This window comes from Condylura cristata, unplaced genomic scaffold (assembly GCF_000260355.1).
Source record: "Condylura cristata isolate star-nosed mole 26May11 unplaced genomic scaffold, ConCri1.0 scaffold00006, whole genome shotgun sequence".
Lineage (NCBI taxonomy): Eukaryota > Metazoa > Chordata > Mammalia > Eulipotyphla > Talpidae > Condylura > Condylura cristata.
Genome location: NW_004567107.1, coordinates 22,924,343 through 22,935,586, shown reverse-complemented (window position 1 = coordinate 22,935,586; position 11,244 = coordinate 22,924,343). Strand labels below are relative to the sequence as shown.

Here is an 11,244-nt window from a genome sequence, read left to right as displayed (position 1 = left end):
GCCTGGAGCCTGGGGCTGGGGGTAGGCGGAAGCTCCCAGCAAGTGCATCAATGACATGCGACAATAACATGGGGGTCAAAGAACACAAGGTAGCAAACACAAGGCAGGAACACTTCCTGCCTCCTGTTTTTCTGTTCCAGCACCCATGGCTCATTCTTTGTTTCCACACAACAGTGTGCATATGATTCTGTGGGGGAGGTGGTTAGGTCTGTCCAGGCAAAGGACCCAACAATTTTTCTACTTTGAGTTGTTCACCATCTCTGAGAGGCCACAATAGCTAGAGCAATGGGAAGCTTTGAATGGAACCAGGTTTTATGTCAATGCTTGGAGGTGGGAGAGGTTTTTCAGCTCAGCCCAAACCACATGGATTAGCATTTGGAGAACAGTGGTTTCTTGGAGGAAATGTGGATACTTGAAGCAGAACTACCATAAGCCAAAACAATGGAGAGCAGCCTCACTGAAACTTTGTCTTACCAATTTTAGCTAAAGGTGACTAATCCTTATAAAGTTTATCTGCTGATGATAATGATGGTGATATTATCATTGGTATTTTAGGAAGAGATTTGCATAGTTTGGAATATAGTTCATTAATATTTCTGAGCGTTTTCCTTGTCAGAAGTGTGATTTAGGCACTTCGCTAGGTTCACGTATCACCTCTTCTAAGGGTGTTGGGATGATCCTAGGACTAGGAGACACACTTGAAAAGTTTCATCAAATGACTTCATGTTACAACTCATTTCTCCATCGTTAGATTTTAAAATAAAACTTTCATATGATCGTACTGTACTTTTCCAATAAGAACCTTAAGTAAGGGTGCTTTCTGTTAAATTCTCTTATGCCTTTGATGAAAGAGTCATTTTAGCAAATCTATTTGTAAATTAAAAACATTATATATATATATATATAATACTAGGAATTATTTCTTCAGTGTACTCTCTAGGATTCTTGACTTCAACTTCTGTGATCACAGTGGTTCTGAACATTGAACACATGGTTAAACAAAAGAATGCATGCTTATTGTACTTGGTAAGCTACCCAGGATGACATATCTGGGTACATATCCAGTGAGGCACTGGTGTATCACATGATAATTCTATTTTTCTGGATGAACTGTCATAATGTTTTACATAGTGATTACCCCATTTTACATTCCTACTAGTAGTGCACATGGGTTCTAAATTCTCCACATCTTTCTCAGCAATTGTTATTGTCTGTTTTCCTTTCCATAGTAGTCATTTTAATGGGTGTGAAGTGGTTTCTCATTGTATTTTTTTCTTTTTCATAAAAATTACACTTTATTTTTATTACTTTTTATAAGCATTATCTTTATCATTGTGGTTTTGATTTCAGTTGCCTCAATAGTAATGTTGAATATTTTTATGTGATTGTTGATATATGAAATATTGGCACATTGGATATATTTTTTGGAAAACATGTCCACTAGGTGGACATTTTGGTCCATTCCTTTACCAACTTCATGGTCTTTCTTGCTTTCTATAGACAGGACAGAAAGCAGGATTTTCCTTCTACCCAACACATGCTGGGTCCCTTGCCCATTTTTGATTTTGTTGTTGCTATTGAATTGTAGTAATATTTTAAAAGATTTATTTATTTATGCATACAGAACTGGGGTAAAGGCCAGAGGTGCAGGTACAGTGAGAGGATTCACCAGAGTCAGAGTGGGGAGCAGAACAGGCAGGTCAACAAAGTACACTGCTGAGGGGAGCAGCGGGCAGGTCTGGAGAGGTCTGCCACGCCATGTGGGTCACCTCCAGGGTGGGGATTGAACTCATGCTGAAGTAGCTTTAGCTTCTTAGTGCTGTGCTTTAACCCGCTGTGCCACCAGGGAGGGCTGAATTGTAGTAATTTTTATATGACCCAAATATTATTAATCTCTTATCATATCTATGATTTATAAATACTCTCATTCTGTGAGTTACCTTTTTATTCTATTGGCAATATCCTTTTATGAACGGAAGATTTTCATTTTAAATTAGTACAATTTATTCTTTGTTTTGTGCTTGTGTTTCTGGGATCATAGCCTAGAAGTCATTGCCGAATAGATGAAACTTTTCTTCTATATTTTCTTCTAAGGGTCTTAAATTTTTAGGTCTTAGATTCATTTTGAGTTTATTTTGCATATAGTCCAAGGTAAAAATCCGACTTTATTCTTTCGCATATGGGTATATAATTTTCCCAGCACCTGGGTCATATTTGTGGAAAAAACTGCCTTTTCCCACTGAGTATTCCAGGCATTCTTGCCAAAAATCATTTAACCATATATGTGAGTATTATTTTTGAGTTCTGGAGTCTTTATTCTATCCCATTGGCCTATATGTCTGTTCTTTATAAAAGTGCCAAACTGTTTTGAGCGCCATGGTTTTGTAAGCTTTGAAATCAGGAAGTATGAGACCTTACCCCCTCCCCCTGACAAGATTGTTTGGTTACTTGGCATCTTTTGAGATTCCTATGAATTTTAGAATATCTTTTTCTATTTCTAGAAAAAAAATTGGGATTTTGACAACGTATGGACTATATTGTGCTGCCTGAAAATCACAGGTTGTAATACTAACCCCTCGGGTTCAGAATGTGACTGTATTTGGAGATAAGCTCTTCAAGGGGTAGTTAAGTTAAAATAAGGTCACCAGAGGCCCTCCCTGGTGGCGCAATGGGTTAAAGCACAGCACTAAGAAGCTAAAGCCACTTTCGCATGAGTTCGATTCCCACCTGCCCCGGAGGTGACCACATGGCGCGGCAGACCTCTCCTGACCCGCCCGTTGCTCCCCTCAGCAGTGTACTTCGTCGATCTGCCAGTTCTGCTCCCCACTCTGTCTCTGGTGAAGCCTCTCGCCACCCCTGAGCCTGTGCTTGTACCCCAGTTCTGTATGCACAAATAAATGAATCTTTAAAAAAAAATAAAATAAGGTCACCAGAGTGGGCTCTAATACAGTACGATTGTTGTCCTTATAATGAGAAGAAATTTGGTCATAAACATATCAAGAGGGAAAATAATATAAAGACACAGAGAGCAGACGGGCATTTATGAGGCAAGGAGATCGACCCTAGAGGAAACAGCCCTGCCATCACCTTGCTCTCTAGAATAGTGGGAAGATACATTTCTGTTATTTAGATCATCTAGACCGTGACCCAGGAAAGTAATACAGACAGGGATTGCATAGAATCTGTAGCCTGCTTTGGGGGACTGAAATTTTTATATCAGCTGAATTTATAACTTTGCACTGCATATGTAAAAAATGCTCAGCCAGCAGCTAAATTTATATGTGTTCAACTCAGTAGAGGTTGTTTCTATCCTGGGACATATACGGGAATGTAGTCTTTCTTATTGGGGTTGGTTTATTTATCTTTAGGGAGACAGTTTTTTCAAGGTGCTAATTCATAATTAGAATATATTTACCTACTACATTATGTTCATACTATCATTTTCCTTCCATTTTACCCTAAAATATTCTTCTCATTTAACTTCTATGGCTGCGCAACTCAGTTTAGGGTTAAAAATAGTTTAGTGGTTGTTGCTGCCACTCTTTCATGTGAAAACACAGCCAACTATTTTTACAAAAAAGGAAAAAACCCTAATTTTCTGAGTGTATTCTTAAAATACACTCAGAAAATTATGAAGGTCACACGATAAGGCTCCCCTAAAATGACAATGGACTAAGATTTCCTGTGCCAATTTTTTGGTTCTTATTATTTTGTACAAGCAGAACAGAAAGTAGGATTCTTTAGCTTTCTTCTACCCAACATATTGCTGGTGACAGAGGTAAAGGGAAGAAAATGAGAGGATTAGGGTTGACAACTATAACGTGTGGGCCAAAGGACCAAGTCCAGCACACCACCATTTTTGTAAAAATAGGAAATAAAAGAAAAAATGAAACACAGCCATTCTCATAGTTTTATACATTCTCTGTGTCTGCAGAGTTGAGTTTTTGACAGAGACCTGTAAAACCTGAAATATAGATTATCTGCTTCTTTGCAGACTGTGTTTGTTGACTTCTGGGCTAGACTGTTAATAATGGGATGATCGTGTATTTTATTCACACTTCTCTCTCTCTCTTTTTTTAAAGATTTATTTATTTTGTGCATACAGAACTGGGGTACAGTCCAGAGGCTCAGGGGTGGTGAGAGGCTTCACCAGAGACAGAGTGGGGAGCAGAACAGGCATATTGACGAAGTACACTGCTGAGGGGAGCGGCGGGCGGGTCAGGAGAGGTCTGCCACACCATGTGGTCACTTCTGGGCCAGGCGGGAATCGAACTCATGCAGAAGCGGCTTTAGCTTCTTAGTGCTGTGCTTTAACCCGCTGTGCCACCAGGGAAGGCCCCACACTTCTCATTTTAAAGATGAGAAAAATGAAGACCAGTATCTTAGGGAGTAAAATGCTCCATGTTGGCGGCATGAGACAGACTCAAGGAGAGAGAAAGATGGGTTCCAGCAGACCTGTCTCCCCAGGACTGGTACAGGGTCAGCGGGCAGGAATTGTTAGTAGAAGATTGTTCAAATCATGTAAAGTCCACAGGGGGTTGAATCATTCTAGTAATTCCTAGTGAGGTTTCTAAAAGGAAATAATAAGGAAGGCACCAGGGTGGAAATAAACAGTAGGGGAATCAGAGATAGGTGGGGACATGAGCAAGTAGCTAGGATTTCTGGCAATAGTTATGTGAGGGTCCTGGGGGCTGGCCATCTGATGCAGTGATCCAGAATACAAATCAGAGGTCAGAAAAGATGAAGTAGCAGTGAGCATTTGGTTCAGAGTGGGTAAGGAGTCCAGAAATAAAAAAGAGATCTTTGAAATCAGTATCTGTTAGGACTCCTGCAAGAAAAACAGGGTATCCTCAAATACATATAATCTGAGAAGAGTGGTAGGGCTGGTCTGTGTGGCCGGCAGAATGTGATGGGGCTGATTGCTAGAACATAGCAGAAGTGATGTGTCACTTCTGCGCTAGGTTATGAAAGGCTGCAGCTTCTGTTTGGCACTGTCTCCCTTTCTCAAGAAACTTTTAAACTGGGTGTATTGAGTGAAAGAAAAAAGATAAACATCACCCCTATCACCTGGTCTTCCTGTCCTTGGTCATGGGTAAGTATAAGACCTTTTAAAGTTTAGCCTCTCTCTGCCCCACCCACTCTCACCGCCAGATTCATGAAAACAACCAATTTTTTTACTGGTCCGCTGAACTACAGTCAATAATAATAGAAAGGCTGGGGTAGTCATTTTCACTTTTTGGATGATCTCTTTTGAACAGAAAACAAGTTCTAACCTCAGGATAGACTCAACTGTTTCTTCCTATTTAGGGGGAAATTTAAGTTAGAACATAATTCTGGTCAGACAAGGTCTGGTACTTCTGAACTAGAAAAATTAGAATAAGCTTGATTTGTTATGTTTCCCTGGTATAAACACAATCTACAGAAGCCTGCCTTGCCTTTCTCATCCAACTTCCATTTTAAAAAAAGATTTATTTATTTGTGAATACAGAACTGGAGTACATTCCAGAGGTGCAGGGGTGGTGAGAGGATTCACCACAGAGTGGGGAGCAGAACAAGCAGATGGACGAAGTACGCTGCTGAGGGGTGCAACGGGCGGGTCAGGAGAGATCTGTGGCACCATGTGGGTCACCTCCAGGGTGGGGGCTCAAACTCATGCTTTAGCTTCTAAGTCTGTGCTTTAACCTGCTGCGTCACCAGGGAGGGCCCCCAACTACCATTTTTATGTAATCACACACATCAACCCTTAAACAGTAGTGTCTATGAGGAGTACCAAGAGACATCGTCTTTGGGAGTCTTATCCAAAGTCAACATTTTACCAGCAAAAATTTATTTTTGGCTCTGTACTCACTCATTCATTAAATATTTACTGTACCTATTCCATTTGCTCAGTTTCATGAGGCACCAGGAGCATAAAAAGAAATAAACCTCTGCCCTTGAATGACTCACAAGCAACCTAGGTGGTGGCAAGTCAAACATAAAAAAGGGCTTGTTAAAAGTGACAGTAAGAGGCCCTCCCTGGTGGTGCAGCGGGTTAAAGCACAGCACTAAGAAACTAAAGCCACTTCCACGTGAGTTTGATCCCTGCCTGCCCCCCCCCCCCGTCCCCTCTCCCCCTCCCCAAACCACCTGCTGCTCCCCTCAGCAGTGTACTTTGTCTGTCTGCTTGTTCTGCTCCCTGCTCTGTCTCTGGTGAATCCTCTCACCCTCCACATCTCTGTATCCCAGTTCTGTATGAATAAATAAATCTTTAAAAAAAAAGTGACAGTAAGATTACTTGGAAAGGGTTATGGAGTACATTTATAATATCTTTGGATATTTATGATACAATGACTTTTTAAAATAATAAACTACAAGTTTATTAGACTTTAAAGTCATGGCTTGATATTTTTACTAAATCAGAAAAGATAATTTCTACAAGGAGAAAATGATAAATTTACTAGCCTCAATAACCAAAACTATAGACAGAACACAATTTAGATGCAAGTGGTGAATATGTCCCATAATTATTAGACAGTATTCAGTACATACCAAGTCGCCTTAGAGTTGTGTGATTTCAAAACTGTGTAACCTAATAAAACTATTTTCAAAGAACTAGACATTGCTATAGTATCCAGAACTTACAAAGAATAGTGTGTAAGCATTTTTTCTATTATTGGTTTTTAATAATTTTGAAATGTTTTTGGTATTGACATTTGCTTTGAACAGTGACAATACTGGCCTATTTTGCTGAGATAGAATGTGAGGCTACCAGACATGTTTGGTAGGTAGGGAGATGAGTGCTAGGTCTGAAAGCTGAATTAAAGAAGCACTGAAGATACTTGTAGTCACTGAAATTCTGGCTATTAATTCCTCTCAAAGCCATCTGCAGATGTGTGCATATTAGTTGGCTTTGGGTATTGGGTTACTTAGTAGGAATAACACATTAGGTAGCTAACATTAGGATGACAAAAAATGTGCAAATACAAAGCTTGAGGACCTGTGTGGCTGGAGCCTGGCAACAGTCCCTGCCAGAGTGCTGGATCTGTAAGATGTGAGAGGTGAAAAGTGCTTGAGGCCTATTACTGACAGACCTTGCTGTCTCACACTTGTCTCCACATCAAATGTGGAAGGGGTGAGCCACCATTTACACATTTTTTTTCTAGCATGCTTTTCATCTTGTGGATTTGAATATATTAGTGTGCAGGGTGATACGTTTGAGGACACAGTGTAAGAAGTCAGAAGGAAAATTGGAAGGCATTTGGCTTTCATCTATTTTATGTATTTAAGCATCGGGAGAAAGCCTTCAGTCTTTTTAAAAATCACCATAGAATGAAAAAGTTAACCTAAATAATAAGATGTACAAGTTATGGAGAGCTGGCTGTGTATGACAGACAATAGTTTATGTACATCATCTCATTTAATGTCCCCAGTTAATGCTTCCCCTAAATTTAAACAGTGAAAAGCTCATCTAGAACTGCGCCTCAACCTCTCAGTTTCATAAAGGATTCTACATTATTAGAAATTCTGAATTTATAGTCTTTCTCACCCTTGACCTTATTGGAGCTATGGGATGGTGAACATGGTCCCTGAGCATCCAGGGGAATGATGTCCTGTACTCAAGGGGAGGCCCAGATAGAGAAGAGTTTGCTTCTTGGATACCTACTGTTGGAGAAGTTCTTTTATGGCTACAGCTGCAAAGTCCAGACCTGCCCCACCCCAGCCCTGTTCTGCTCCTGGGCTCGCTGACTTCTTGCATTCAGAGCCTTCGCTCAAGCCTTCGCTGCTCATTTGTGCTCTGGGCAGGGGGAATGGCTTTTCTACCTCAAGGTCCTGCCAATGCCAGCAACCTAAAATTCCAGCCAACATTATTCACTGTTCTGAGGGCAACTTGCTAACAAGGAAGAGCTCTCTCACATGCCTTCCAAAGAGTCTAGTGCCAAGAGGAAGGATGAATAAACAGGCATGGAAGTAGGAGCTGCAGATATTGTAGATGGTTCATTAAGGAGTTTTGCTGCTTTTTTAATCTTTATTCCTACCTGGTGGATAAAGATTAAAACTCACTGTCCTTTATAAGCAAAGAGATGCTGCATTTCTACTGCTTTCACTGAGAAGAAACCAGCAACTGGGGTTGGGGTGGGTGATGGGGTGTGAGCAGTCCCACTGTTTAAGAACTTTCCCTTTCTATTTTTTTTCCTCCTAAACTTGGCTTTTGTTGGTCGTATTTAGACAAGATGTTTTCTCTCCTCCGGGTGTGCTCTAGGGCTTGATCTAATTGTCCTGCTGTTCTAGTGTCCCTGGGCATTATGATTGGGAAGATGAATGGGACAGGGTCAGAGTTCAGCACGAAGGCATCTGCTCAATTGCACTGCAGAGTGAAAATGGTCAGAGGTGATCTTTAATGAAAGCTTGGAAAAGATTTGCACAGAGTACACAGTCTTTTATCCCTCCAAAGTTGGGGTGACCTAAAGGTAGTCCTTTTCTGGAGGAACAAATGAATAAACAGGAGGCAGGAATATCTTTTCAGGGAGTTTCCTGCTTGGGATGTCTTTTCATTTAGGGAGAGAAAAACAGGAGGGAAATACAGGGTGATCAAGCAGGAGGAGGTTGAAATGGAAATTCTTGAATGAGTCCTAACCACTGGCCCATTTTGCTCATAGAAGAGTCTCAACTAAGGAGTTTCCACTCACTTGCAGATTCTAACCCAGCATCCCTCCCCACCCCCCTCCCTCCCGGGTCAGGTTACTGCAACAAGGCTCTAGCCCTAGCGGGCTCAGGTTCTCTTTCTGGACTTCTTCGTGTAGACAGTTCTACTTAATCAAGTAGTCAGAATACCTACTTACAGGACATAGAATTGCTGTGACACTCGAGGAAAGTCTGGCGATGGATCTATTGTTCTTTTTGCCTTCTTGAACTGGGTGAATGTCTCCTCTACTTAACCCTCACTAAAGAATGCTGACCATGGAGTTGTCGGAGACTCACCTTCCTTCCACTCCTGCTTTGTCCTTTGGAAGAGGGTGTGATGTGCCCCTCACGCTCTTGTCCCACAAACGGTTTTGGGGCCCGAGTGGGCAGTTACCTTTTTCTGCTCTCCACTGAGTGGAAGTGGGAGAAGAAAGCTGCACACATCAGGAAACTCATTTTAGTTCAGGTGCTGTGTGTGGTTCCTCTTGACTCCTGGGGAGATGCACCACAGTGCCCCGCCACACAGAGGTAAGAGAGCAGAGTCTACAGCAACCCGGGGCGCAAGCATTTTTAAAAAAAATTCTTGCAGAAAGGAGAGTCCTCGTGAGAGGACTTACAGCTGAAGCGGTCTCCTAGGTCGGGCTGGGATCCCGCCACCCGCTTCCCGCAGCCCGGGCGCCGGGGAGACCCCGCCCGGGGCGCATTTCTGCTGTCAGGCTTCCCACTGCATTACGGGAACCCCAAGGAGCCTCCAGCAGCTTTGGTGGGCTCAGTCTTGCTGGTGTCAGCCCCCAGCTCTCTCTCCGCCCTCTGCCTGAGCACCAAAGAGAGCACGCAGTGTGCCTCCTGAGCATGCGCAAAGCGGCGTCTTCCCCGCCTCTCCGCACCCCCCCCCCCTTCGCGTCAGCCTTTTGCTCCTTCCTTTCATTAAACAAACAGGAGATCCTGAAACCTGGACCCTGTAAAAGCAGTAGAGTGAGGAGGAGGCAGAACCCACGATGGGTGCCGAGGGGGATCTGTGATCCCGTGCACCCCCGGCTTGCGCGCGCGCGCGCACACACACATCCACACACATATACACACACTCGCATACTCGTACTCGGCACAGCTACACATACTCTCACAAACACACACTCGTACACGCCCGCGCCGCGCGCTCGCCGGCTCGCTCTCCCACGCAGGCAGAATGCAGCAGAGCCTGGGGAGCGTGTCTCCTGCTGCTGCCTGAATGCACCGCGCTCCTGAGAGCCGGTGGACCCGGTAGGGCGCCAGGGAGGACGCTCCACCACGAGAGGTGAGTAGGGTGCCTGCAGCCGCGGGCCTCTCCGGGACGCCAGGGTGGCAAGAGCAGACTCCCGGCCCGACGCGTCTGCACAGGTGGTCCAAACCCGGCTTGCGGGTTTGAAGGTTGCACAGGAAGGCGTCGCTGGGGCTGAGCAGGGCGAGAGGGTGATCTCAGGAAGGGTCGCTTTCTGCGAGGTGTCAGATGAACCCATCAGAAAGCTACACCCTCCCTGGTCGTAAAGTTTCCTGCCTTGTCATTTGGGAAACGTGGAGACAAAGGGGGCGTGGAGGTTTCCTTCGTCCGGTCAGTGCCACGCTCCTGGCTGCCTTCCGGGCTGCGGCCAGAGCCGGCACGCAGGCGGGGCGCCCTGGAGGTAGCCGGTGCCAGGTCCTCCGGCCCCAGCGGGGTTGGGATTTCTCACCCCTAGCTGAAAGCGTTGCCTTTGATTTTCCCTCAGGCGTGGGCACCTGTCATCCTGTCTTCCACCCCAACCTCCGCCTGCGCCCTGGGCGCATCGTAGCGTGTGCGCGGCGTCACCTGGGGGAATTGGAGGGGTAGCCTTCGGCTTTCTTATTCCGCACGGGTGCCAGAGGAGCGGGGGTGAGGCTGGGGTCAGTGCGGGCATGAATGATGAGTTACTGAAAGGCTTGCCATAATCACCTCCTAGAAATGCTTGGAGCTGGGATATCTCCTCCCCTGGGAAGGTGCTGTCTTCACAAGCACCAAGGCGGCAGCCTTGGGAGATGGGCTGGGGCTGCTGCTTCATTTTTGCCCTAGGGTTTTATGACACACACGTGTGGAATAAGCGCAGGATTCTGGGTCATTATTTTTCTTTGTGGGGATGTCATTTTCCATTTCAACCTCTTTGGTGTAAGAGCTTATCTGCAGTCTGATATCTAGCTTGCTGACAGACACCTTTCTGGATCTTTTCTGTCCCAGAGAAAAGGTCCTGAGAAAGAAAGGGATTCCCTAAAATGCTAGCCCCGGGTGAGGCAGGGTCACAGATATGACCTGCAGAGCTGTTGCTGGCTCCTGGGAATAGTCATGAATCTAATGGCCATTCGGAACAGCAAAGTCAGAATCCACACACGAGGAGTCCAGAACCGGGACAAAGGGGAATAGAAGAGGGACAGATGATGGTCATTTAGGAGAGGAGAGACGGGAGGCAGCTTAAGGCAGGAATGAGGCAAGTTTGAGGCCAGGAACCCTGCAGCCTTTATTGAATTCACATATCCTTTAATTCTCCTCTGGTTGGTGGGTCTCTAATTTTTCTCTGGAATGTCACATCTGGCACATCA

General features: G+C 44.4%; 1 pseudogene; it reads right to left on the bottom strand.

Moving 5' to 3' along the window:
- The window catches only part of LOC101619828, a 149,197-nt pseudogene extending 139,040 nt beyond the window's left edge, over positions 1-10,157 (bottom strand).
- Between the last annotated feature and the right edge of the window lie 1,087 nt (positions 10,158-11,244).